This window comes from Schistocerca piceifrons, chromosome 2 (genome assembly GCF_021461385.2).
Source record: "Schistocerca piceifrons isolate TAMUIC-IGC-003096 chromosome 2, iqSchPice1.1, whole genome shotgun sequence".
Taxonomy (NCBI): domain Eukaryota; kingdom Metazoa; phylum Arthropoda; class Insecta; order Orthoptera; family Acrididae; genus Schistocerca; species Schistocerca piceifrons.
This window is the reverse complement of record NC_060139.1, coordinates 43,886,415-43,911,992: the sequence shown is the minus strand read 5'-3', so window position 1 is coordinate 43,911,992 and position 25,578 is coordinate 43,886,415. Positions and strand designations below refer to the sequence as shown.

The window sequence follows — 25,578 nt, the reverse complement described above, 5'->3', positions numbered from 1 at the left end:
CTGCGCGAAACGCCGCTATCTCGTTAGGGGTGCTACGGCAGACACCCTCTCGAGCACCCCGAAGACTTCTTGAGCCCTCGGCTGTGATGGGTTCCAGGCTGACAAAAGAACTGTCGTGTGTGCATTCGCGGACTAGAGAAAGGCTGAGGCAAGTTCGAGTGAACAAGGATGGACTCCTCGGGTCCGTCGTTTCCGTAGTGTAGCGGTTATCACGTCTGCTTTACGCGCAGAAGGTCCCCGGTTCGATCCTGGGCGGGAACAGTATTTTATTGCCTATGTCGTATTGTCCTCCAATGAGCCACGTCGTGTGTGGATCTGCTGCATGTCCCTTCGTTTTGCAAGTACCACATTTATTGAATTTTTTAGTTACGATGGCAACATCACTACAAGTTGTCTGTGAAGTAAGATGCTGACAAGCAGTTTCCGTGGTGTAGCGGTTATCACGTCTGCCTAACACGCAGAAGGTCCCCGGTTCGATCCCGGGCGGAAACACTTTTTCATCACTTTAAGCAAGACTTACTAACATGCATCTGCTACCATCTGTACCCGAAACCTTCGTAATCGCCTTCACGCGTCGGACCAGAGTGTCAATTGCTCACATCGAATAAGAAATTCATTTGATATTGACGGCGAGCTTTTTGCGCTGACTCAGCCACTGACGTGCGATCAGTTTGCACAAAACGCTAGGGCTCGTCCGGGATTTGAATCCGGGACCTCCTGCACCCTAAGCAGGAAACATACCCCTAGACCAACGGGCCCTGTGACACGGCGAATGCCAATTATTGCAGTCCCTAGATGTCGTCCAGGGTGCCCTGGAAGTCTCGTGTACGCTGGCGGGATGGGGGCGGCGCGAATTCCCGCGGTCGGCGGACTTCCTGGGCTATTGGTACCTTCATGTAGATCTGCCGCTGGGCTCGCACTACCTGCTGTTGAGAAAGTGATTGCTTTTGCTGATATGACTTGCAATAACGACTGCGCGAAACGCCGCTATCTCGTTAGGGGTGCTACGGCAGACACCCTCTCGAGCACCCCGAAGACTTCTTGAGCCCTCGGCTGTGATGGGTTCCAGGCTGACAAAAGAACTGTCGTGTGTGCATTCGCGGACTAGAGAAAGGCTGAGGCAAGTTCGAGTGAACAAGGATGGACTCCTCGGGTCCGTCGTTTCTGTAGTGTAGCGGTTATCACGTCTGCTTTACGTGCAGAATGTCCCCGGTTCGATCCCGGGCGGGAACAGTATTTTCTTGCCTATGTCGTATTGTCCTCCAATGAGCCACGTCGTGTGTGGATCTGCTGCATGTCCCTTCGTTTTGCAAGTACCACATTTATTGAATTTTTTAGTTACGATGGCAACATCACTACAAGTTGTCTGTGAAGTAAGGTGCTGACAAGCAGTTTCCGTGGTGTAGCGGTTATCACGTCTGCCTAACACGCAGAAGGTCCCCGGTTCGATCCCGGGCGGAAACACTTTTTCATCACTTTAAGCAAGACTTACTAACATGCATCTGCTACCATCTGTACCCGAAACCTTCGTAATCGCCTTCACGCGTCGGACCAGAGTGTCAATTGCTCACATCGAATAAGAAATTCATTTGATATTGACGGCGAGCTTTTTGCGCTGACTCAGCCACTGACGTGCGATCAGTTTGCACAAAACGCTAGAGCTCGTCCGGGATTTGAACCCGGGACCCCCTGCACCCTAAGCAGGAATCATACCCCTTTTTTTTTTTTTTTTTTTTTTTTATAATTTAAGAAATATTTTGCGCTGACTCAGCCACTGACGTGCGATCAGTTTGCACAAAGCGCTAGGGCTCGTCCGGGATTTGAACCCGGGACCTCCTGCACCCTAAGCAGGAATCATACCCCTAGACCAACGGGCCCTGTGACACGGCGAATGCCAATTATTGCAGTCCCTATATGTCGTCCAGGGTGCCCTGGAAGTCTCGTGTACGCTGGCGGGATGGGGGCGGCGCGAATTCCCGCGGTCGGCGGCCTTCCTGGGCTATTGGTACCTACATGTAGAGCTGCCGCTGGGCTCGCACTGCCTGCTGTTGAGAAAGTGATTGCTTTTGCTGATATGACTTGCAATAACGACTGCGCGAAACGCCGCTATCTCGTTAGGGGTGCTACGGCAGACACCCTCTCGAGCACCCCGAAGACTTCTTGAGCCCTCGGCTGTGATGGGTTCCAGGCTGACAAAAGAACTGTCGTGTGTGCATTCGCGGACTAGAGAAAGGCTGAGGCAAGTTCGAGTCAACAAGGATGGACTCCTCGGGTCCGTCGTTTCCGTAGTGTAGCGGTTATCACGTCTGCTTTACGCGCAGAAGGTCCCCGGTTCGATCCCGGGCGGGAACAGTATTTTATTGCCTATGTCGTATTGTCCTCCAATGAGCCACGTCGTGTGTGGATCTGCTGCATGTCCCTTCGTTTTGCAAGTACCACATTTATTGAATTTTTTAGTTACGATGGCAACATCACTACAAGTTGTCTGTGAAGTAAGGTGCTCACAAGCAGTTTCCGTGGTGTAGCGGTTATCACGTCTGCCTAACACGCAGACGGTCCCCGGTTCGATCCCGGGCGGAAACACTTTTTCATCACTTTAAGCAAGACTTACTAACATGCATCTGCTACCATCTGTACCCGAAACCTTCGTAATCGCCTTCACGCGTCGGACCAGAGTGTCAATTGCTCACATCGAATAAGAAATTCATTTGATATTGACGGCGAGCTTTTTGCTCTGACTCAGCCACTGACGTGCGATCAGTTTGCACAAAGCGCTAGGGCTCGTCCGGGATTTGAACCCGGGACCTCCTGCACCCTAAGCAGGAATCATACCCCTAGACCAACGGGCCCTGTGACACGGCGAATGCCAATTATTGCAGTCCCTATATGTCGTCCAGGGTGCCCTGGAAGTCTCGTGTACGCTGGCAGGATGGGGGCGGCGCGAATTCCCGCGGTCGGCGGCCTTCCTGGGCTATTGGTACCTTCATGTAGAGCTGCCGCTGGGCTCGCACTGCCTGCTGTTGAGAAAGTGATTGCTTTTGCTGATATGACTTGCAATAACGACTGCGCGAAACGCCGCCATCTCGTTAGGGGTGCTACGGCAGACACCCTCTCGAGCACCCCGAAGACTTCTTGAGCCCTCGGCTGTGATGGGTTCCAGGCTGACAAAAGAACTGTCGTGTGTGCATTCGCGGACTAGAGAAAGGCTGAGGCAAGTTCGAGTGAACAAGGATGGACTCCTCGGGTCCGTCGTTTCCGTAGTGTAGCGGTTATCACGTCTGCTTTACGCGCAGAAGGTCCCCGGTTCGATCCTGGGCGGGAACAGTATTTTATTGCCTATGTCGTATTGTCCTCCAATGAGCCACGTCGTGTGTGGATCTGCTGCATGTCCCTTCGATTTGCAAGTACCACATTTATTGAATTTTTTAGTTACGATGGCAACATCACTACAAGTTGTCTGTGAAGTAAGGTGCTGACAAGCAGTTTCCGTGGTGTAGCGGTTATCACGTCTGCCTAACACGCAGAAGGTCCCCGGTTCGATCCCGGGCGGAAACACTTTTTCATCACTTTAAGCAAGACTTACTAACATGCATCTGCTACCATCTGTACCCGAAACCTTCGTAATCGCCTTCACGCGTCGGACCAGAGTGTCAATTGCTCACATCGAATAAGAAATTCATTTGATATTGACGGCGAGCTTTTTGCGCTGACTCAGCCACTGACGTGCGATCAGTTTGCACAAAACGCTAGGGCTCGTCCGGGATTTGAACCCGGGACCTCCTGCACCCTAAGCAGGAAACATACCCCTAGACCAACGGGCCATGTGACACGGCGAATGCCAATTATTGCAGTCCCTAGAAGTCGTCCAGGGTGCCCTGGAAGTCTCGTGTACGCTGGCGGGATGGGGGCGGCGCGAATTCCCGCGGTCGGCGGACTTCCTGGGCTATTGGTACCTTCATGTAGATCTGCCGCTGGGCTCGCACTGCCTGCTGTTGAGAAAGTGATTGCTTTTGCTGATATGACTTGCAATAACGACTGCGCGAAACGCCGCTATCTCGTTAGGGGTGCTACGGCAGACACCCTCTCGAGCACCCCGAAGACTTCTTGAGCCCTCGGCTGTGATGGGTTCCAGGCTGACAAAAGAACTGTCGTGTGTGCATTCGCGGACTAGAGAAAGGCTGAGGCAAGTTCGAGTGAACAAGGATGGACTCCTCGGGTCCGTCGTTTCCGTAGTGTAGCGGTTATCACGTCTGCTTTACGCGCAGAAGGTCCCCGGTTCGATCCTGGGCGGGAACAGTATTTTATTGCCTATGTCGTATTGTCCTCCAATGAGCCACGTCGTGTGTGGATCTGCTGCATGTCCCTTCGTTTTGCAAGTACCACATTTATTGAATTTTTTAGTTACGATGGCAACATCACTACAAGTTGTCTGTGAAGTAAGATGCTGACAAGCAGTTTCCGTGGTGTAGCGGTTATCACGTCTGCCTAACACGCAGAAGGTCCCCGGTTCGATCCCGGGCGGAAACACTTTTTCATCACTTTAAGCAAGACTTACTAACATGCATCTGCTACCATCTGTACCCGAAACCTTCGTAATCGCCTTCACGCGTCGGACCAGAGTGTCAATTGCTCACATCGAATAAGAAATTCATTTGATATTGACGGCGAGCTTTTTGCGCTGACTCAGCCACTGACGTGCGATCAGTTTGCACAAAACGCTAGGGCTCGTCCGGGATTTGAATCCGGGACCTCCTGCACCCTAAGCAGGAAACATACCCCTAGACCAACGGGCCCTGTGACACGGCGAATGCCAATTATTGCAGTCCCTAGATGTCGTCCAGGGTGCCCTGGAAGTCTCGTGTACGCTGGCGGGATGGGGGCGGCGCGAATTCCCGCGGTCGGCGGACTTCCTGGGCTATTGGTACCTTCATGTAGATCTGCCGCTGGGCTCGCACTACCTGCTGTTGAGAAAGTGATTGCTTTTGCTGATATGACTTGCAATAACGACTGCGCGAAACGCCGCTATCTCGTTAGGGGTGCTACGGCAGACACCCTCTCGAGCACCCCGAAGACTTCTTGAGCCCTCGGCTGTGATGGGTTCCAGGCTGACAAAAGAACTGTCGTGTGTGCATTCGCGGACTAGAGAAAGGCTGAGGCAAGTTCGAGTGAACAAGGATGGACTCCTCGGGTCCGTCGTTTCTGTAGTGTAGCGGTTATCACGTCTGCTTTACGTGCAGAATGTCCCCGGTTCGATCCCGGGCGGGAACAGTATTTTCTTGCCTATGTCGTATTGTCCTCCAATGAGCCACGTCGTGTGTGGATCTGCTGCATGTCCCTTCGTTTTGCAAGTACCACATTTATTGAATTTTTTAGTTACGATGGCAACATCACTACAAGTTGTCTGTGAAGTAAGGTGCTGACAAGCAGTTTCCGTGGTGTAGCGGTTATCACGTCTGCCTAACACGCAGAAGGTCCCCGGTTCGATCCCGGGCGGAAACACTTTTTCATCACTTTAAGCAAGACTTACTAACATGCATCTGCTACCATCTGTACCCGAAACCTTCGTAATCGCCTTCACGCGTCGGACCAGAGTGTCAATTGCTCACATCGAATAAGAAATTCATTTGATATTGACGGCGAGCTTTTTGCGCTGACTCAGCCACTGACGTGCGATCAGTTTGCACAAAACGCTAGAGCTCGTCCGGGATTTGAACCCGGGACCCCCTGCACCCTAAGCAGGAATCATACCCCTTTTTTTTTTTTTTTTTTTTTTTTTATAATTTAAGAAATATTTTGCGCTGACTCAGCCACTGACGTGCGATCAGTTTGCACAAAACGCTAGGGCTCGTCCGGGATTTGAACCCGGGACCTCCTGCACCCTAAGCAGGAATCATACCCCTTTTTTTTTTTTTTTTTTTTTTTTTTTTTTTTACAGTACTGAAATTAAAATCTTAAAACATGACTATATAATGTAGACTGCTGACTGAAATAAAGATTAAAACACGAAAACTTCAGTCCTGGTGTAGAGAAGAAACATATATAAAGGCGGGAAATCCAGAAACAGTATAAAAGAAAATGGCTCACACAGGTGACCTTAGCCAACACCCTCTCTTTCAAATGTCAGGCTAAGCATATTGGCAAAATCATCTCGGAGGCCTGGCAATCGCAAGCGCTGCCAGTAAGCAGTAAGCATGTACTGCCGAAACGCTAGGTGTCCATCCTCTTCATGACAACTGTTGACAAAATGTACGAAATGGCCAATCAACCACATGACGGTATGGAGCTTCGTCCGCGGAAAAAAGGAAGAATCGGGCCGGACGATGATGTCAATAGTATAAGCGGCTTCAGCAGACCTAGTGACAAAAGCAAGTTGTTTCCTGAGCCAACGCCAATTAGCAAGGTGCCCACAGCAGGTGAATCGATGTTCAAGGGTATCCAGGAGACCACACCGAGTACAGGTGTCCGTGTCAGAAAGACCAATACGGTGCAGTCGTACATTGGTGGGAACCAAATTATTTATTACCCTATACCACGTGGACGCCACGGCCATAGAGTGGATCGGCAGACTAACGTTCTTCCAGACGTTCCTCCAGGACACAGATGGAGACGCCAGTTCTATTGGATTGGGACCGGCCAGCCCCTCCCAGCGGGCAATCAAGCCCTTGGTCGTTGGCACCGGTCGCCGCAAGAAGACGTCACCGAGGTAACTCACCGCAATGTAAAATTCCCGAATGTGTTTTAACTTAAAATTTAGGCGTCCGACATCGACAGGTGGAGCAAGGCTCGCCGGACGCACAACAGTAAAAAGCCTGGATGTAATTGAAGTCACTTCTTGCGTAACAATTAGAGTCGTTCGGCGGACGTACAAAGCAGACGCCTTGCGAGTAATGTCAGAGAGGCCCAAGCCTCCGGAGAGACGCGGTTTCGTCATTACCTCGTAACGTAACTTGAATAGATGGCCCTTCCATATAAACCTGCTAGACAATTGGCGCAACCTTTTCGCCACCATCATGGGAAGTGGGAACAGCTGAGCAACATAATAAGCTTTACATAGAACGTAGGTGTCTAAAATTCTGACTTTTTGCAAAATGGTAGCAGAGCGCTGCTCATGGACCATTAGAGCCCCCTGTATCTTCTCGGTGACAGATTTCCAATTGAGAGCCGCCATTTTTAGAGGACACCGATCAATGATAATCCCCAAGGACGTATGGCGATCGACAAAAGTGGCCCAAGGGACGTCAGCATCGCGAAATCCTCGAATATCAAGGAACTTACATTTACCCTGATTGAGACGCGCTCCAGAGACACGACAGTATGCATCAACCGCCCCTTTCAACAACAGGATATCATCACGTTGACGGAGGAGAACAACGACATCATCCGCATATGCCTTAACAGAGAGCTTCCCACCAGAGAGGGACATACCCTGAAGCTTGAGAGCAATAGTCCGAAGCAGCGGTTCCAGGGACAATACGAATAAAGACATAGAGAGCGGACTACCCTGAGGCACTCCGCGGCGGATAGCAATGGGCGGCGTCAGCTGCCCATTGACTGACACCCGAGCTGTTATTCCCCTATACAAATTGCCAAGAACACCACGTGATGAAGCGTTAAAACCTATTGTACCTAAAACACGATCTAAAAACACATGACTGACGTGATCAAAAGCCTTATAAAAATCAAGGAAGGCAAAGGCACAATGTACGTTTGTAACCGCCGCAACCGAGACAACATCCCGATATTCGGCTACTGGTGTCAGAATAGATCTATCATGAAAACAACATTGATGTGCACCAATCACACCCCGAAGCAGAGAAGACAACCGGCTATTGAGCGCTCTAGCAGCTGTCTTATAGTCAAAATTCAGCAATGTGAGCGGACGAAGATTGGCAGCAGATAAACGACCAGAGGACTTCGGGATTAAAACAATTTTCCCTACTTTAAAATCGGCAGGCACATCCATCCCCCTGACAATCTCATTTAAAATCTGCGTAAAAATGCCACCCAAAAGAGGCCAAAAACGGAGATAAAATTCTTTAGGCAGGCCGTCTGGACCCGGCGATTTACTGGACGGAGAGCGAGCAATAAAATCGAAAACATCATCTACCTGGAACTCCCGGAGAAATTCGCCGTTCGCGTCAGGCGCGATCGTCGCAGTTAGATCCCCAAAGACATCATCCGAAAGAGACTCACCAGAATCATCGGCAGAATATAGACTAGTGTAATACTGATGAAGAGCACGAACCATTTCCTCCTGTGCAATAAGCTGTCGCCCATCATCCACCGTAAGAGAAGAGATGAAGGAGCGACGACGACGAGTCTGATGCCGTAGCAGGTGGTACAAGGATGTCAGTTCACCTTCAACAAGAGAGTGAGGTTTCGACTTAACTCGCAGACCATCCATCTGTCGTCGTTTAAGGCTCAAGAGCTTGGCTTTAATACGACGAACATCATGGATCCGCAGTGGAGAGGTACCCGCCGCGTCATATAGTTCACGCAGGACAGAGTAGTAATATTCATACGTGTTCTTAAAATCACGCGTCCTAGCAGCACAGTAGAAAATCAAAGTCTGACGAATCTTGGGCTTGGCAAACGCAGTCCACCAAACCAGCAAGGAGGGGTATCGCGGGACAGAGCGAAGACATCGCTCCCACACGCCACTTATAACATCATCCAGAGCACTGTCGGCAAGGTGGGAAACATTTAACATCCACTGGGAACGATAAAGTTTTGCAGGTTGGCGACTAAGATTTACAGTTGCAGTAAAAGCACAATGGTCAGAAAAACTAGTAGGAATAACATCGACAGAAAGAATTTTATCACATAAAAAATCAGATAAATAGAATCTGTCGAGTCTACTGCATGAGGACGCGGTAAAAAACGTATATTTCACCAGGGTTGGATATTTGTGTTCCCAAACATCACGCAGATGCATCGTACGAACTAAGTCATGTAAATCACGGCAATAATTAAAATTGGGGGACTGGTCTGCAGGGCGTAAAACACAATTAAAATCGCCTCCGAGCAGGAGACTCCGAGGACTCTGGCGCAAAAGATAAATAAGCTCTTCTTTATAAAAGCGCGATCGAGCCACAGTGTGACCCGAACCAGAGGGGGCATACAAAACAACGAGGCGGAGATCAAAAAGACGACAACCAATCCCACGGCCAGAGTCAAGGAATTCAATGTCAGTAATAGGAATGCCCTCTCGAAAGAAAAGAGCAGTTCCTGTTGAATATTCCGGCGCGACATTAAAAACAGTTTGAAATCCAGGTAGAGAGAGATCAGAAAACAACACTTCCTGCAAAAACACTACGTCCGCACAGGCGTCGTAAATAAACTGCCGCAAAGAGGCAATGCGAACGTCGGACTCAATACGGTTAAGATTTAAGGTAAGAAAGGTGTATGCTTGAACCATAGAGAGAAAAGCGAGAAAACAAATCACCTACACCGACGCACCAGCGTCACAGTCCATAGCAGGGGTGACAGAGGCATCCGAGGGAGGGGGACTGCTACCCCGTTCCGCGGATCCCTTACGTTTCGGTTTTTTACGAACAGCATTAACGTTCGGCTGAACGCGTAACTTGCGTCGGCTGACGGGCAAGGAAACTTCAGCCGCCGGTGACGTAGGAGGGTCAAGTTCTGTATCCGACACCACCCGCGCCGGTCCACATGCGGGATCCGGGGTCGCGGGGGAAACATCCGACAAAACGGAATGGTCAACACCTGCACTAGCTTCCGGCAAACATGGACTGCACGGAGGCGAAACGTGAGCAGGAAGGTCCGAGGCCGCAGAGTTGGAAGGAAGCGGAGCAGCTCCGCTGGCAGAGGTATGGGGCAGCGAAGCAGGAAGTTGTCGCGGCTCCACTTGTTGTGACATCGAAGTCGGTTCGGAAGACGGCGCCAACAGGCCCGACCGACGACCCGACTCGAGAGAAGCTGCGTCGGAGGCCGGAGGGGCGCCAGCAGCCGCCACCGGAACCGCTACCTCAGGAGGGCAGGGAGCAGCTACAGTACACAGTGGCTCGGAGGATGCCGGTCGCTCGGACTGGGGCATCTCAGGGAGATCCTCATCCGTACTATTTCCATCGTGTGGGCGACGCCTCTTATTATTCAAAAGTGGCACACCCACCTGAGGGACAGACGGAACAACATCAGATTTAGCACGCAAAGGAGGAAATTCTGTATCAGGGGTGCGCAAAACCTGTGGAGGGGCGCTACTACCACTGGACTGTGCTACACCAAGAGCAGAACCACCTGCAACGAGGTCAGCGACCGTTAACTTGCGACGCTGTTCGAGAGAATTTTTTAAAACAAAAACTCTCCGCGGACAGTCGGTACGCACGTGACCACTTTCATTGCACAAAAAACAGGTGCCCACCTGACCACTATATGTTACATGGACACGATATCCACCGATCTGCAGGTGAGATGGAATATTCTGCTTAACGTGCATTTCGACTGAACGAATACCACTGTAACATTGCAGGCGATGTTGGCTTGACCAGCGTTCAAGGCGAATGCTCTTTACATCACCATACTTCTGTAGACCCTCCTTAAGATAGACATTATCCACCTCCGGTGGAAGGTTGTAAACACGAACATTGGTATACGTGATGGAAGCATTGGAAAGCAGCACGGTACTTACAGAATCATCCCGATGCCGAAAGAGAACTTGATGACCATATTTAGAAAGAATTTTATCAACCTGAAGTGGGTCCATAAACTTAACAAAGAAAACATACAGTTCGGTATCAAAATAAGCAGTGTGCACCTGATCCGAATGAACACCAAAGGTATCTACCAACCAATCATGAATCTCAAGAGAACTAGGTTGCACATGGCGGGTTGACTTGTCAAAAGCAAAACTAACTGTAGCCTGACGAGGAATAACCTGGGACGACATTTTCAAAATATGCGGTCGAAACCGCTACACAAAAAACACTGAAATAAGGACAGAAAGTAACACAAGGTACGAAACAACGACGGAGAAACACTCACAGAAGTTGCAACACAACACGTAAACAAAAACGATAGTCCACTATACGTAACGCTACGGCGGAGCGGAAGACTAGGCACGTCCACACTGCACGGCGTCTAAAGCGGAACTGCACCCCTAGACCAACGAGCCCTGTGACACGGCGAATGCCAATTATTGCAGTCCCTAGATGTCGTCCAGGGTGCCCTGGAAGTCTCGTGTACGCTGGCGGGATGGGGGCGGCGCGAATTCCCGCGGTCGGCGGCCTTCCTGGGCTATTGGTACCTTCATGTAGAGCTGCCGCTGGGCTCGCACTGCCTGCTGCTGAGAAAGTGATTGCTTTTGCTGATATGACTTGCAATAACGACTGCGCGAAATGCCGCTATCTCGTTATGGGTGCTACGGCAGACACCCTCTCGAGCACCCCGAAGACTTCTTGAGCCCTCGGCTGCGATGGGTTCCAGGCTGACAAAAGAACTGTCGTGTGTGCATTCGCGGACTAGAGAAAGGCTGAGGCAATTTCGAGTGAACAAGGATGGACTCCCCGGGTCCGTCGTTTCCGTAGTGTAGCGGTTATCACGTCTGCTTCACACGCAGAAGGTCCCCGGTTCGATCCCGGGCGGGAACAGTATTTTCTTGCCTATGTCGTATTGTCCTCCAATGAGCCACGTCGTGTGTGGATCTGCTGCATGTCCCTTCGTTTTGCAAGTACCACATTTATTGAATTTTTTAGTTACGATGGCAACATCACTACAAGTTGTCAGTGAAGTAATGTGCACACAAGCAGTTTCCGTGGTGTAGCGGTTATCACGTCTGCCTAACACGCAGAATGTCCCCGGTTCGATCCCGGGCGGAAACACTTTTTCATCACTTTAAGCAAGACTTACTAACATGCATCTGCTACCATCTGTACCCGAAACCTTCGTAATCGCCTTCACGCGTCGGACCAGAGTGTCAATTGCTCACATCGAATAAGAAATTCATTTGATATTGACGGCGAGCTTTTTGCGCTGACTCAGCCACTGACGTGCGATCAGTTTGCACAAAACGCTAGGGCTCGTCCGGGATTTGAACCCGGGACCTCCTGCACCCTAAGCAGGAATCATACCCCCTTTTTTTTTTTTTTTTTTTTTTTTTTTTTATTGTATCGCTCTCCCAACTGAGCTTTTTTTTTTTTTTTTTTTTTTTTTTTTTTTTTTTTTTTTTTTTTTTTTTTTTTTTTTAACTGTTCAGGCCTTGAACCACTTCTAAAATGTGCCTGTACGCTTCATGTCCCAGCACTCTACTGAGTGAGCCACAATTACTTTTTTTTTTCTTTTTTTTTTTTTTTTATTTTTATAATTAACCACTCGGTCACTTTTTTTTTTTTTTTTTTTTTTTTTTTTTTTTTTTTTTTTTTTTTTTTTTTTTTTTTTTTTGCACGTGAGTGCTAGGCAGCCGGCGGCAAGGTGGGCAGGGGTCGCAATCCGGAGGCCTGGCCACGATGTCACCGCCATACCCCGCACCCAATTGCATGGTTTTGTGATTTGATTTTATTGTTATGTATTCATTATTATATTTTGGGTAATTTGCAAGGTGGCGTCATGTGTGTTCCATTATGTTTATAGATACAAACAGAATGATAAAAAGAAATCCATGTCTGGTCTGTGAATTACGCAGCACACCATGAATCCAGCACAGCAGATACTCAAAGTTGGTCTTCACGTAGAATAATTGTCCCAGTGGCCATGTCGTTGATGAGTATTGTGCATTCGGTTTCCCGATGGTTGATTGTGGATTGCTGCTTCTCAAAACCCTGAGCATGCCATGCGTTGGAAGATGAGCGCTGGTAACGTGGTGACACCAAGAGCAGGGACATGCCAAACAACCTTTTCCCGTCTCGTAAAGCCTCTTGATAGGAGGAAGAGAAGCTGCTGGAAACTCCTGGTCCGTACGAAATCGTCCTGCAGCTTTGATGAAAGATAATGCGAAATGAAAGTAAACAAATAAGGAGCCTCTTCTGGGTTACGCCCTGCGGAACCAAAAGTAAAGTGCTGTCATTTGAAAATGAAAAGGAACTCCCAAATACAATTAAATGTTCGAGGCCGAGTGCAGTGCACTCTGTACCGTCGTGTGACCCATGATGCAAATCACCCGCATCTGATGGTGCGGAGCAGACCAAATCCATGGAAACAAACAATATAACAAAGTAGTGAAAAAAAAAGAAAGAAAACTCCGTCCAATGGATGTGTAAACTTAAATTCTTCCATCACTTAAAGCAATAGTGAGAAAATTTTGAAACTGGTCTTTATACTGTCGCAATTTCTTAATCGCATAATACTCTTCGATGAGGTACATCTGATAATCGTGTAGCGTTGGCGTTGTATGGACAAGCATGTAATAGACGAACTGGCCCATGAGCCAGACATAACTATTATTCTTAGATTGAGGATAAAGCTGCCAGTCTGGTTGGAGCGCGTCTTGAAGTTGAATGGAAGTATCCGACGTCCTATTAATGACAGCGAGTTTCTTTCGTGTCCACTGCCATATTTGTGTTTGATCCCTGCAGTGGAAGAGATGCGGCAGCGTTTCCACTAGGTTACACTTCTCACAAAACGGGGTGGGCCGCAGCTTGATTTTGTGCAATTTCTCTCCAGTGGGAATCACCTCATTGACAGCGTCATACCAAACAGCTCGAACTCTGGAGCGAAGAAGCGGATAACTAATGTTCTTCCAGACATTTCTCCAGTTTTTGCCTAAATATTTCTTCTCAATTGGGTTATCCAGCTGCCATTGAGTAAGAGCAAGATAGGTCGCCGCCGTGTTGAACGGATGCGGGTTGTCCTGAACATAGCTTAGCTCCACATAATACCGCCGGATATAGCCAAGCTCAGGATGAATGTGGCCCACAGGCGTTGGCGCAGACAAATCCTTTGGACGTAAGGTGTTGAAAAGCCGTGCAGTGAGACTATTGGGGGTACTGTGTAGTATGCGGGAAGTACGAGTTAAAAAAGTTGCCACACATTGGGATTCAACGTCTTTGACGCCTAAGCCACCTCGGGAACGAAGTAACGAGGTAGCTTTAAAGGAAACTTTAAAGATGTTCCCTCTCCAGACATACCAGCAAGCAAGTGCTAAAATTTTTTTCGCAATGGCTGTCGGGATTGGTAAAACAGCGGCAGTGTGATAGAGCTTACTGAAAACGTAACTATTAATAAACTGTGCCCTCTGCATCCGGTCTAAAGACCGCATGTTATGTTCTTTGATCACCGCACGTAAGATGGTAAGCTTGCGTTCCCAATTCACGTGGAGCATGGCGTGGGGGTTCGGTGATATAACCAGGCCTAGATGCCGCAGGTCTTCGGTCCTGTCCAACCAAGAAATATCGATGGAATTGGGGTTGCGACCTAACGGCATGATTTTGGACTTTCGCTCATTAAGTCGAGCGCCACAAGCGACAGAGTACTGATGGACAATCCGACGAACTGACCCCAGCTCTTCGGTGTTAGTAATAAGCACACTGATATCGTCGGCATAGGCGTGGCAGACCGTTTTGGTGTTTAACGTTTGCAACCCGTGTAAAGTTACGTAAAACTTTTTAAGAAGTGGCTCTATAGCGATCGAGAATAACATCATAGAAAGGGGGCACCCTTGTCGCACTGCTTGTCGTATGGGCACGGGGGCGGTTAACTGGCCGTTAACCTTCACGCGTGAAGACGTTCCGCAGATACATTTCTGAATAAGCTGTCGAAAACGCTGGTTGAATCCCATTTGACTCATTGTGCGCAATAAAAAACCGTGATTAATTCTGTCAAACGCCTTATCGAAGTCGAGAAACAATAACGCCAAAGCAGTGTTGGTAATCCAAGTTAAATAAGTCAGGTCGCGATATTCACACAGGGCATTCAACATCGATCGACCACTGACTGCACCCGTCTGATAAGGGCCAAGTACTTTGCCAAGAAGTACTTTAAGCCTGGTGTTTATAATCCTAGTCAAGATCTTGAAATCAGAGTTAAGCAACGTAATTGGCCGAAAGTCATTTAACATAGTCGGATTGGATGTTTTAGGAACCAGGACAACCATTCCTTCCGTGAACTGCGGGGGGAAGGCAGCATGCGATAACAGTTCGTTATACATGGCGGTCAATTCGTCGCCGATCACATCCCAGAACCGTGAATAAAATTCGACCGGCAGGCCGTCTAAGCCGGCAGCTTTGTTCTTGGCAGCGCACGCGAGGATGGACTTAACTTCAGAGTTAGTGACATTGGCGAAGAGAGCAGCGTTATCATCCTGATCCACTGTGGAGGCGATGTCGTTTAAAAAATCATCCCCCGCCGATAGATCGGTATCTGACTCGGAATAATGTTGTCGAAAATAATTGAAGACATGCGTCTTGATAGCACCCTGTTCATTGTACAGATTCCCGCCAGCATCCTTCAGATGAGCAATAATTTTTTGTTTACCACGTTTGGTTTCCCGTATGAGATGGAATAACGATGCGGACTCGTGGGAGATGTCATCAGAAGAGCGCGATCGGACCCGAGTGACAACAAGTGCGTCACGAACTAAAGCAGTAATTTTGGCTTTGATACGCTTGATGCGGATCAGGTTGTCGGACAAAGCAGATGGATCGCTGTACAGCTGGCGTAAACCGAGGAAATAAAAGTCTAGAGACCGTTTCCTCCAATAAGCCCTGGTCCTGGCAAACTGGCAAATACATTTCTTAATCCGCGGCTTAACAAACTCCGTCCACCAAAGAACGCGCTCCCTATACCGAGCTTGCCTCTGGAGGCACTGCTGCCAGGTGTCAACGAGGCAACGCCGTAAATCCGCTTCATCTAGCAGCGAGACATTCAGCTGCCACGTGCCGCGTCCCAAAAATGTCTTCTGCCGCACATGCCGAATCGTTAGATGGTATGCGGTGTGGTCACTAAAACTGAGCGGCCATAGTTCACAATCACGAATAGTATGTAAAAGATCTTGAGAAACATAAAACCTATCCAGACGGCTAGAAGAAGCAGCGCTCACATAGGTATAGCCCTTCGTGTGTGGTCGAAGGTGACACCAACTATCTTGTAAATGCAGACCATCTGTTAACGTTAGTAGCTCGGGACAAAAATTAAAATTCGGACTTTGATCTTCGTTGCGTAAAACGCAGTTGAAATCCCCACCCAGGATGATCTTCAGTCGAACGTTCGGCAATAAGGTCACAACTTCAGCCCTAAAAAATTCACTTCTGTCCCTTCTGCCAGCGGACCCTGTCGGGGCGTACACGTTCAGGAGAAGCAAATCCTGTAATTGGGCGGCAATGCCGCGTCCCGTTTCTAAAATCGCTGTAGGTTGGTAAGCGATGCCAGCTTTGAATAAAATCGCAGTGCCCGCCTCAGTGCCAAGATTTAATATGGCATCATACCCAGGTATTTCTCCAACCTTGGGGGACACAACTTCTTGGAAGAAAACTATATCTATATCGGCGGCATATAGATAGTCGGTCAAGCATTTAAGTTTGACATCGGATGCGATCCTATTCAAATTAACTGTGGCTAGTTTATAATCTTGCATGGTGGGGATAGAAAGGGTCCGTGTTATTCACTTTCGTCTGCCCAAGACTTCTCGGCTGGCGTATGCTGATGGCCAGTATCCATCAGCTCAGGACTCGGACGGTCGACATGCATCTCCATATCGGCCTCCCCCACGTGGCGCGCGACGGAACCCATGTCATCTGTGCCGCCGCGTTCACTTCCGTCTTTTCGGATCTGCTTTATTGTGCGCTGCAGTTTCTTTTCCAGAGTGCGGATCTCCTCCGCACTCTGCTTCCGTGCCGACCGCTTAGATTTCCCAGTTCTTGGGGGAGGTGCGTCGGCGTCAGAAACGGTTTTGACGTCCGTCAAGAGGCTGTGTGTAGACCCTTCCTCAGATAGGTCACTGCCGAGAGGGAGGGGCGTGGGGGGCGCAACGTCAGGGGGGCAAGAAACGCGCGACCTGTCGCCACCATCCGACAACTGTTTCAGCTCGACGGACGTAGTTGGAGTAGGGACGGGAGTCGGTCCGGCATGGTCGGCACGAAGGCCGACAGTCGGGGAAACCTGCAGGTGTGCAGCGTGGCTGTCGATATCGGTGACATCACTACGAACGGGACATTCGGGGGTTGCCGCAGAGTTGTTGACAATGACCGCGCCGGCGTCTGGGGTCACCGCAGCCGGTTGGTGGAGCGTCGGTTGTGTCGTAGGCGACTCCATCAATGTCCGCGCGTAAGACAACCGATTGCCATCGTGCCCATCGAGAGGTGTAAGACGATGTTGCATTCCTCGGCGACCCGCCCGGACACGGGGACAAGCAGATTTTAAATGGTCGGTAGAAACACATATTACACAAGTTCGCGGTTGTCCTTCGTACATCACCAGCGCTCGAAAACCCTGCACCAAAATGTTGGACGGGATGTGCTTCGTTAAATCAATTTTCGCATTCCGAACGCCGTTATCAACATTGAAATGTTTGTAACCCCTCCATTGCTCGGCATGAATTTGCAAGACATTACCGTAGGGAGACAAAGCTTGCCGAATTCTATCGAAGCTAACTTCGAAAGGCAGATTAAATATACGGACGGTTCGCAGCCCTAGTCCAGCATGACTAACAGATACTTTACAAATTTCGCCTTTAGAATTCACAAAATCCGCAGTGCCTTCCGTGAGGGTCATAATACGAACGCAAGGATCGTCACTAATCAATTTTACATAAACAGCGTTCGCAAGAAAATCATACGAAAACCCAAGAACTTCGTCATCTCGCAGTCCTAATCGATCGTAAAACCAGTCAATAAGTTCGTGAACCTGTGGTCGAGCATATCCATACGGAAATCCAAATCGTAGCGTGTAACGTCTCAACTCATCCTCCATCACTTTCGTGAAGTAGTACTTACAGTACCAACAGCTGCGTGCGCTCTTAAGCACAGGCGAAGCGACCACCACCGCACGTCTGCACACGGCCGCGGCCGCGGCGGAACTGAACCCCTAGACCAACGAGCCCTGTGACACGGCGAATGCCAATTATTGCAGTCCCTAGATGTCGTCCAGGGTGCCCTGGAAGTCTCGTGTACGCTGGCGGGATGGGGGCGGCGCGAATTCCCGCGGTCGGCGGCCTTCCTGGGCTATTGGTACCTTCATGTAGAGCTGCCGCTGGGCTCGCACAACCTGCTGCTGAGAAAGTGATTGGTTTTGCTGATATGACTTGCAATAACGACTGCGCGAAACGCCGCTCTCTCGTTAGGGGTGCTACGGCAGACACCCTCTCGAGCACCCCGAAGACTTCTTGAGCCCTCGGCTGTGATGGGTTCCAGGCTGACAAAAGAACTGTCGTGTGTGCATTCGCGGACTAGAGAAAGGCTGAGGCAATTTCGAGTGAACAAGGATGGACCCTTCGGGTCCGTCGTTTCCGTAGTGTAGCGGTTATCACGTCTGCTTCACACGCATAAGGTCCCTGGTTCGATCCCGGGTGGGAACAGTATTTTCTTGCCTATGTCGTATTGTCCTCCAATGAGCCACGTCGTGTGTGGATCTGCTGCATGTCCCTTCGTTTTGCAAGTACCACATTTACTGAATTTTTTAGTTACGATGGCAACATCACTACAAGTTGTCAGTGAAGTAATGTGCACACAAGCAGTTTCCGTGGTGTAGCGGTTATCACGTCTGCCTAACACGCAGAAAGTCCCCGGTTCGATCCCGGGCGGAAACACTTTTTCATCACTTTAAGCAAGACTTACTAACATGCATCTGCTGCCATCTGTACCCGAAACCTTCGTAATCGCCTTCACGCGTCGGACCAGAGTGTCAATTGCTCACATCGAATAAGAAATTCATTTGATATTGACGGCGAGATTTTTGCGCTGACTCAGCCACTGACGTGCGATCAGTTTGCACAAAACGGTAGGGCTCGTCCGGGATTTGAACCCGGGACCTCCTGCACCCTAAGCAGGAATCATACCCCTACACCAACGAGCCCTGTGACACGGCGAATGCCAATTATTGCAGTCCCTAGATGTCGTCCAGGGTGCCCTGGAAGTCTCGTGTACGCTGGCGGGATGGGGGCGGCGCGAATTCCCGCGGTCGGCGGCCTTCCTGGGCTATTGGTACCTTCATGTAGAGCTGCCGCTGGGCTCGCACTGCCTGCTGCTGAGAAAGTGATTGCTTTTGCTGATATGACTTGCAATAACGACTGCGCGAAACGCCGCTATCTCGTTAGGGGTGCTACGGCAGACACCCTCTCGAGCACCCCGAAGACTTCTTGAGCCCTCGGCTGTGATGGGTTCCAGGCTGACAAAAGAACTGTCGTGTGTGCATTCGCGGACTAGAGAAAGGCTGAGGCAATTTCGAGTGAACAAGGATGGACTCCTCGGGTCCGTCGTTTCCGTAGTGTAGCGGTTATCACGTCTGCTTCACACGCATAAGGTCCCTGGTTCGATCCCGGGCGGGAACAGTATTTTCTTGCCTATGTCGTATTGTCCTCCAATGAGCCACGTCGTGTGTGGATCTGCTGCATGTCCCTTCGTTTTGCAAGTACCACATTTATTGAATTTTTTAGTTACGATGGCAACATCACTACAAGTTGTCAGTGAAGTAATGCGCACACAAGCAGTTTCCGTGGTGTAGCGGTTATCACGTCTGCCTAACACGCAGAATGTCCCCGGTTCGATCCCGGGCGGAAACACTTTTTCATCACTTTAAGCAAGACTTACTAACATGCATCTGCTACCATCTGTACCCGAAACCTTCGTAATCGCCTTCACGCGTCGGACCAGAGTGTCAATTGCTCACATCGAATAAGAAATTCATTTGATATTGACGGCGAGCTTTTTGCGCTGACTCAGCCACTGACGTGCGATCAGTTTGCACAAAACGCTAGGGCTCGTCCGGGATTTGAACCCGGGACCTCCTGCACCCTAAGCAGGAATCATACCCCCTTTTTTTTTTTTTTTTTTTTTGTTTGTTTTGTTTTTTTTTTTTTTTTTACTTTTTGGGCCTCCCTTCTCCCCACACAGCCCATCCATACGCTCACCTTTTTGTGCCTTCTTCGGCTAGCTTCTGCGCTGTTTTGAAGATTTTTTTTTGTTTTTTTTTGTTTTTTTTTTGATTTTTTTATATATATATATATATTTTGCGGTGGTTTATCTCAGGATCACGACCTCTCAAGCTCGTCTTCACTTAGTAATGGCATGAATTTTTCCGTGTCGTTTTGCTTTCATCGATGTTTGAGTTGCTAGAAGGCTTGATTCAATGGTGTCATCTCTTAGCGTTGAGAGTATGTTCGCCGAGATGGCCGCCGTGCTGTTTCCTTGCAATTATTCACTAAAGTAACTGGTTTGTTCCTTGAGTTGGTGGAGACAAATCAACAAGAGCATATGTTTCTCTTTCAGCATCATAGATAATAAGGAGAAAATAAAGGTCCGTGTTGAGGAAAAACGGGTATCTAGAAAGAAATACTGCCTCGTCTGAGTTAAACTTCATCAAACTAAACTATACGTATCTTCTGCGGAACGTAAAGAAACAGAAATAAATATTGGCTCCACAAGTTTAGCATCCTGTTGCATGCTGCTTCTCTTTGGCCTTAGGTGCACACATTGCACCAACCATGAAACAATAAAAGTCCGGAGAACTGACAAAGAGATACCCTGATAATAGAAGAAAGAAATAAAAAGCAATAATCGTACTCAATAGTTCGCACACTTAAAGTTTTCCATCATTCAAAGCAACGGTGAGAAATTTCTGAAATTTTTCTTTATATTTTCGTAATCGTTTGATCGCGTAATATTCGGCAATAAGATACATATGAAAATCAGAAAGTGTAGGCGTTTTAGTCGTCAGCATATAATAGAGGTACTGTCCAATTAACCAGGTATAGCTATTATTTTTAGATTTCGGAAATAATTGCCAGTCCGGGTGGAGTATATCCTGCAGTTGTATTGCGGATGGCGACGTTCTATTAATAAGAGCCAGTTTCATTCTCGTCCAGTTCCAGATTTGCGTTTGATCTCTGCAGTATAATATGTGTTGCAACGTTTCCACATGACCCCTAGACCAACGAGCCCTGTGACACGGCGAATGCCAATTATTGCAGTCCCTAGATGTCGTCCAGGGTGCCCTGGAAGTCTCGTGTACGCTGGCGGGATGGGGGCGGCGCGAATTCCCGCGGTCGGCGGCCTTCCTGGGCTATTGGTACCTTCATGTAGAGCTGCCGCTGGGCTCGCACTGCCTGCTGCTGAGAAAGTGATTGCTTTTGCTGATATGACTTGCAATAACGACTGCGCGAAACGCCGCTATCTCGTTAGGGGTGCTACGGCAGACACCCTCTCGAGCACCCCGAAGACTTCTTGAGCCCTCGGCTGTGATGGGTTCCAGGCTGACAAAAGAACTGTCGTGTGTGCATTCGCGGACTAGAGAAAGGCTGAGGCAATTTCGAGTGAACAAGGATGGACTCCCCGCGTCCGTCGTTTCCGTAGTGTAGCGGTTATCACGTCTGCTTCACACGCATAAGGTCCCTGGTTCGATCCCGGGCGGGAACAGTATTTTCTTGCCTATGTCGTATTGTCCTCCAATGAGCCACGTCGTGTGTGGATCTGCTGCATGTCCCTTCGTTTTGCAAGTACCACATTTATTGAATTTTTTAGTTACGATGGCAACATCACTACAAGTTGTCTGTGAAGTAAGGTGCTCACAAGCAGTTTCCGTGGTGTAGCGGTTATCACGTCTGCGTAACACGCAGAAAGTCCCCGGTTCGATCCCGGGCGGAAACACTTTTTCATCACTTTAAGCAAGACTTACTAACATGCATCTGCTACCATCTGTACCCGAAACCTTCGTAATCGCCTTCACGCGTCGGACCAGAGTGTCAATTGCTCACATCGAATAAGAAATTCATTTGATATTGACGGCGAGCTTTTTGCGCTGACTCAGCCACTGACGTGCGATCAGTTTGCACAAAACGGTAGGGCTCGTCCGGGATTTGAACCCGGGACCTCCTGCACCCTAAGCAGGAATCATACCCCTACACCAACGAGCCCTGTGACACGGCGAATGCCAATTATTGCAGTCCCTAGATGTCGTCCAGGGTGCCCTGGAAGTCTCGTGTACGCTGGCGGGATGGGGGCGGCGCGAATTCCCGCGGTCGGCGGCCTTCCTGGGCTATTGGTACCTTCATGTAGAGCTGCCGCTGGGCTCGCACTGCCTGCTGCTGAGAAAGTGATTGCTTTTGCTGATATGACTTGCAATAACGACTGCGCGAAACGCCGCTATCTCGTTAGGGGTGCTACGGCAGACACCCTCTCGAGCACCCCGAAGACTTCTTGAGCCCTCGGCTGTGATGGGTTCCAGGCTGACAAAAGAACTGTCGTGTGTGCATTCGCGGACTAGAGAAAGGCTGAGGCAATTTCGAGTGAACAAGGATGGACTCCTCGCGTCCGTCGTTTCCGTAGTGTAGCGGTTATCACGTCTGCTTCACACGCATAAGGTCCCTGGTTCGATCCCGGGCGGGAACAGTATTTTCTTGCCTATGTCGTATTGTCCTCCAATGAGCCACGTCGTGTGTGGATCTGCTGCATGTCCCTTCGTTTTGCAAGTACCACATTTATTGAATTTTTTAGTTACGATGGCAACATCACTACAAGTTGTCAGTGAAGTAATGCGCACACAAGCAGTTTCCGTGGTGTAGCGGTTATCACGTCTGCCTAACACGCAGAATGTCCCCGGTTCGATCCCGGGCGGAAACACTTTTTCATCACTTTAAGCAAGACTTACTAACATGCATCTGCTACCATCTGTACCCGAAACCTTCGTAATCGCCTTCACGCGTCGGACCAGAGTGTCAATTGCTCACATCGAATAAGAAATTCATTTGATATTGACGGCGAGCTTTTTGCGCTGACTCAGCCACTGACGTGCGATCAGTTTGCACAAAACGCTAGGGCTCGTCCGGGATTTGAACCCGGGACCTCCTGCACCCTAAGCAGGAATCATACCCCCTTTTTTTTTTTTTTTTTTTTTGTTTGTTTTGTTTTTTTTTTTTTTTTTACTTTTTGGGCCTCCCTTCTCCCCACACAGCCCATCCATACGCTCACCTTTTTGTGCCTTCTTCGGCTAGCTTCTGCGCTGTTTTGAAGATTTTTTTTTGTTTTTTTTTGTTTTTTTTTTGATTTTTTTATATATATATATATATTTTGCGGTGGTTTATCTCAGGATCACGACCTCTCAAGCTCGTCTTCACTTAGTAATGGCATGAATTTTTCCGTGTCGTTTTGCTTTCATCGATGTTTGAGTTGCTAGAAGGCTTGATTCAATGGTGTCATCTCTTAGCGTTGAGAGTATGTTCGCCGAGATGGCCGCCGTGCTGTTTCCTTGCAATTATTCACTAAAGTAACTGGTTTGTTCCTTGAGTTGGTGGAGACAAATCAACAAGAGCATATGTTTCTCTTTCAGCATCATAGATAATAAGGAGAAAATAAAGGTCCGTGTTGAGGAAAAACGGGTATCTAGAAAGAAATACTGCCTCGTCTGAGTTAAACTTCATCAAATTAAACTATACGTATCTTCTGGGGAACGTAAAGAAACAGAAATAAATATTGGCTCCACAAGTTTAGCATCCTGTTGCATGCTGCTTCTCTTTGGCCTTAGGTGCACACATTGCACCAACCATGAAACAATAAAAGTCCGGAGAACTGACAAAGAGATACCCTGATAATAGAAGAAAGAAATAAAAAGCAATAATCGTACTCAATAGTTCGCACACTTAAAGTTTTCCATCATTCAAAGCAACGGTGAGAAATTTCTGAAATTTTTCTTTATATTTTCGTAATCGTTTGATCGCGTAATATTCGGCAATAAGATACATATGAAAATCAGAAAGTGTAGGCGTTTTAGTCGTCAGCATATAATAGAGGTACTGTCCAATTAACCAGGTATAGCTATTATTTTTAGATTTCGGAAATAATTGCCAGTCCGGGTGGAGTATATCCTGCAGTTGTATTGCGGATGGCGACGTTCTATTAATAAGAGCCAGTTTCATTCTCGTCCAGTTCCAGATTTGCGTTTGATCTCTGCAGTATAATATGTGTTGCAACGTTTCCACATGACCCCTAGACCAACGAGCCCTGTGACACGGCGAATGCCAATTATTGCAGTCCCTAGATGTCGTCCAGGGTGCCCTGGAAGTCTCGTGTACGCTGGCGGGATGGGGGCGGCGCGAATTCCCGCGGTCGGCGGCCTTCCTGGGCTATTGGTACCTTCATGTAGAGCTGCCGCTGGGCTCGCACTGCCTGCTGCTGAGAAAGTGATTGCTTTTGCTGATATGACTTGCAATAACGACTGCGCGAAACGCCGCTATCTCGTTAGGGGTGCTACGGCAGACACCCTCTCGAGCACCCCGAAGACTTCTTGAGCCCTCGGCTGTGATGGGTTCCAGGCTGACAAAAGAACTGTCGTGTGTGCATTCGCGGACTAGAGAAAGGCTGAGGCAATTTCGAGTGAACAAGGATGGACTCCTCGGGTCCGTCGTTTCCGTAGTGTAGCGGTTATCACGTCTGCTTCACACGCATAAGGTCCCTGGTTCGATCCCGGGCGGGAACAGTATTTTCTTGCCTATGTCGTATTGTCCTCCAATGAGCCACGTCGTGTGTGGATCTGCTGCATGTCCCTTCGTTTTGCAAGTACCACATTTATTGAATTTTTTAGTTACGATGGCAACATCACTACAAGTTGTCAGTGAAGTAATGCGCACACAAGCAGTTTCCGTGGTGTAGCGGTTATCACGTCTGCCTAACACGCAGAATGTCCCCGGTTCGATCCCGGGCGGAAACACTTTTTCATCACTTTAAGCAAGACTTACTAACATGCATCTGCTACCATCTGTACCCGAAACCTTCGTAATCGCCTTCACGCGTCGGACCAGAGTGTCAATTGCTCACATCGAATAAGAAATTCATTTGATATTGACGGCGAGCTTTTTGCGCTGACTCAGCCACTGACGTGCGATCAGTTTGCACAAAACGCTAGGGCTCGTCCGGGATTTGAACCCGGGACCTCCTGCACCCTAAGCAGGAATCATACCCCCTTTTTTTTTTTTTTTTTTTTTGTTTGTTTTGTTTTTTTTTTTTTTTTTACTTTTTGGGCCTCCCTTCTCCCCACACAGCCCATCCATACGCTCACCTTTTTGTGCCTTCTTCGGCTAGCTTCTGCGCTGTTTTGAAGATATTTTTTTGTTTTTTTTTGTTTTTTTTTTGATTTTTTTATATATATATATATATTTTGCGGTGGTTTATCTCAGGATCACGACCTCTCAAGCTCGTCTTCACTTAGTAATGGCATGAATTTTTCCGTGTCGTTTTGCTTTCATCGATGTTTGAGTTGCTAGAAGGCTTGATTCAATGGTGTCATCTCTTAGCGTTGAGAGTATGTTCGCCGAGATGGCCGCCGTGCTGTTTCCTTGCAATTATTCACTAAAGTAACTGGTTTGTTCCTTGAGTTGGTGGAGACAAATCAACAAGAGCATATGTTTCTCTTTCAGCATCATAGATAATAAGGAGAAAATAAAGGTCCGTGTTGAGGAAAAACGGGTATCTAGAAAGAAATACTGCC

At 48.6% G+C, this 25,578-nt stretch overlaps 29 non-coding genes across 29 annotated transcripts; 24 read left to right on the top strand and 5 right to left on the bottom strand.

The window, feature by feature from the left end:
- Positions 1-188: 188 nt before the first annotated feature.
- Trnav-uac lies at positions 189-261 on the top strand. The gene has a single exon. It is a non-coding gene; the product is annotated as a tRNA-Val (tRNA).
- A 158-nt stretch (positions 262-419) lies between these two features.
- Trnav-aac lies at positions 420-492 on the top strand. Its single transcript has one exon. It is a non-coding gene; the product is annotated as a tRNA-Val (tRNA).
- Positions 493-1,160: 668 nt separating this feature from the next.
- Trnav-uac lies at positions 1,161-1,233 on the top strand. The gene has a single exon. It is a non-coding gene; the product is annotated as a tRNA-Val (tRNA).
- Positions 1,234-1,391: 158 nt separating this feature from the next.
- Trnav-aac lies at positions 1,392-1,464 on the top strand. The gene has a single exon. It is a non-coding gene; the product is annotated as a tRNA-Val (tRNA).
- Positions 1,465-1,805: 341 nt separating this feature from the next.
- Positions 1,806-1,877, bottom strand: Trnap-agg. Its single transcript has one exon. It is a non-coding gene; the product is annotated as a tRNA-Pro (tRNA).
- Positions 1,878-2,279: 402 nt separating this feature from the next.
- Trnav-uac lies at positions 2,280-2,352 on the top strand. Its single transcript has one exon. It is a non-coding gene; the product is annotated as a tRNA-Val (tRNA).
- A 158-nt stretch (positions 2,353-2,510) lies between these two features.
- On the top strand, positions 2,511-2,583 carry Trnav-aac. The gene has a single exon. It is a non-coding gene; the product is annotated as a tRNA-Val (tRNA).
- A 194-nt stretch (positions 2,584-2,777) lies between these two features.
- On the bottom strand, positions 2,778-2,849 carry Trnap-agg. Its single transcript has one exon. It is a non-coding gene; the product is annotated as a tRNA-Pro (tRNA).
- Positions 2,850-3,251: 402 nt separating this feature from the next.
- On the top strand, positions 3,252-3,324 carry Trnav-uac. Its single transcript has one exon. It is a non-coding gene; the product is annotated as a tRNA-Val (tRNA).
- Positions 3,325-3,482: 158 nt separating this feature from the next.
- Positions 3,483-3,555, top strand: Trnav-aac. Its single transcript has one exon. It is a non-coding gene; the product is annotated as a tRNA-Val (tRNA).
- Positions 3,556-3,749: 194 nt separating this feature from the next.
- Positions 3,750-3,821, bottom strand: Trnap-agg. Its single transcript has one exon. It is a non-coding gene; the product is annotated as a tRNA-Pro (tRNA).
- A 402-nt stretch (positions 3,822-4,223) lies between these two features.
- Trnav-uac lies at positions 4,224-4,296 on the top strand. The gene has a single exon. It is a non-coding gene; the product is annotated as a tRNA-Val (tRNA).
- Positions 4,297-4,454: 158 nt separating this feature from the next.
- On the top strand, positions 4,455-4,527 carry Trnav-aac. Its single transcript has one exon. It is a non-coding gene; the product is annotated as a tRNA-Val (tRNA).
- A 668-nt stretch (positions 4,528-5,195) lies between these two features.
- Trnav-uac lies at positions 5,196-5,268 on the top strand. The gene has a single exon. It is a non-coding gene; the product is annotated as a tRNA-Val (tRNA).
- A 158-nt stretch (positions 5,269-5,426) lies between these two features.
- On the top strand, positions 5,427-5,499 carry Trnav-aac. The gene has a single exon. It is a non-coding gene; the product is annotated as a tRNA-Val (tRNA).
- A 6,034-nt stretch (positions 5,500-11,533) lies between these two features.
- On the top strand, positions 11,534-11,606 carry Trnav-cac. Its single transcript has one exon. It is a non-coding gene; the product is annotated as a tRNA-Val (tRNA).
- A 158-nt stretch (positions 11,607-11,764) lies between these two features.
- On the top strand, positions 11,765-11,837 carry Trnav-aac. The gene has a single exon. It is a non-coding gene; the product is annotated as a tRNA-Val (tRNA).
- A 6,550-nt stretch (positions 11,838-18,387) lies between these two features.
- Trnav-cac lies at positions 18,388-18,460 on the top strand. Its single transcript has one exon. It is a non-coding gene; the product is annotated as a tRNA-Val (tRNA).
- Positions 18,461-18,618: 158 nt separating this feature from the next.
- Trnav-aac lies at positions 18,619-18,691 on the top strand. The gene has a single exon. It is a non-coding gene; the product is annotated as a tRNA-Val (tRNA).
- A 194-nt stretch (positions 18,692-18,885) lies between these two features.
- Positions 18,886-18,957, bottom strand: Trnap-agg. Its single transcript has one exon. It is a non-coding gene; the product is annotated as a tRNA-Pro (tRNA).
- Positions 18,958-19,359: 402 nt separating this feature from the next.
- Positions 19,360-19,432, top strand: Trnav-cac. The gene has a single exon. It is a non-coding gene; the product is annotated as a tRNA-Val (tRNA).
- A 158-nt stretch (positions 19,433-19,590) lies between these two features.
- On the top strand, positions 19,591-19,663 carry Trnav-aac. Its single transcript has one exon. It is a non-coding gene; the product is annotated as a tRNA-Val (tRNA).
- A 1,779-nt stretch (positions 19,664-21,442) lies between these two features.
- Trnav-cac lies at positions 21,443-21,515 on the top strand. The gene has a single exon. It is a non-coding gene; the product is annotated as a tRNA-Val (tRNA).
- Positions 21,516-21,673: 158 nt separating this feature from the next.
- On the top strand, positions 21,674-21,746 carry Trnav-aac. Its single transcript has one exon. It is a non-coding gene; the product is annotated as a tRNA-Val (tRNA).
- A 194-nt stretch (positions 21,747-21,940) lies between these two features.
- On the bottom strand, positions 21,941-22,012 carry Trnap-agg. Its single transcript has one exon. It is a non-coding gene; the product is annotated as a tRNA-Pro (tRNA).
- Positions 22,013-22,414: 402 nt separating this feature from the next.
- Positions 22,415-22,487, top strand: Trnav-cac. Its single transcript has one exon. It is a non-coding gene; the product is annotated as a tRNA-Val (tRNA).
- Positions 22,488-22,645: 158 nt separating this feature from the next.
- Trnav-aac lies at positions 22,646-22,718 on the top strand. The gene has a single exon. It is a non-coding gene; the product is annotated as a tRNA-Val (tRNA).
- A 1,779-nt stretch (positions 22,719-24,497) lies between these two features.
- Trnav-cac lies at positions 24,498-24,570 on the top strand. The gene has a single exon. It is a non-coding gene; the product is annotated as a tRNA-Val (tRNA).
- Positions 24,571-24,728: 158 nt separating this feature from the next.
- On the top strand, positions 24,729-24,801 carry Trnav-aac. The gene has a single exon. It is a non-coding gene; the product is annotated as a tRNA-Val (tRNA).
- The last annotated feature ends 777 nt before the right edge of the window (positions 24,802-25,578 follow it).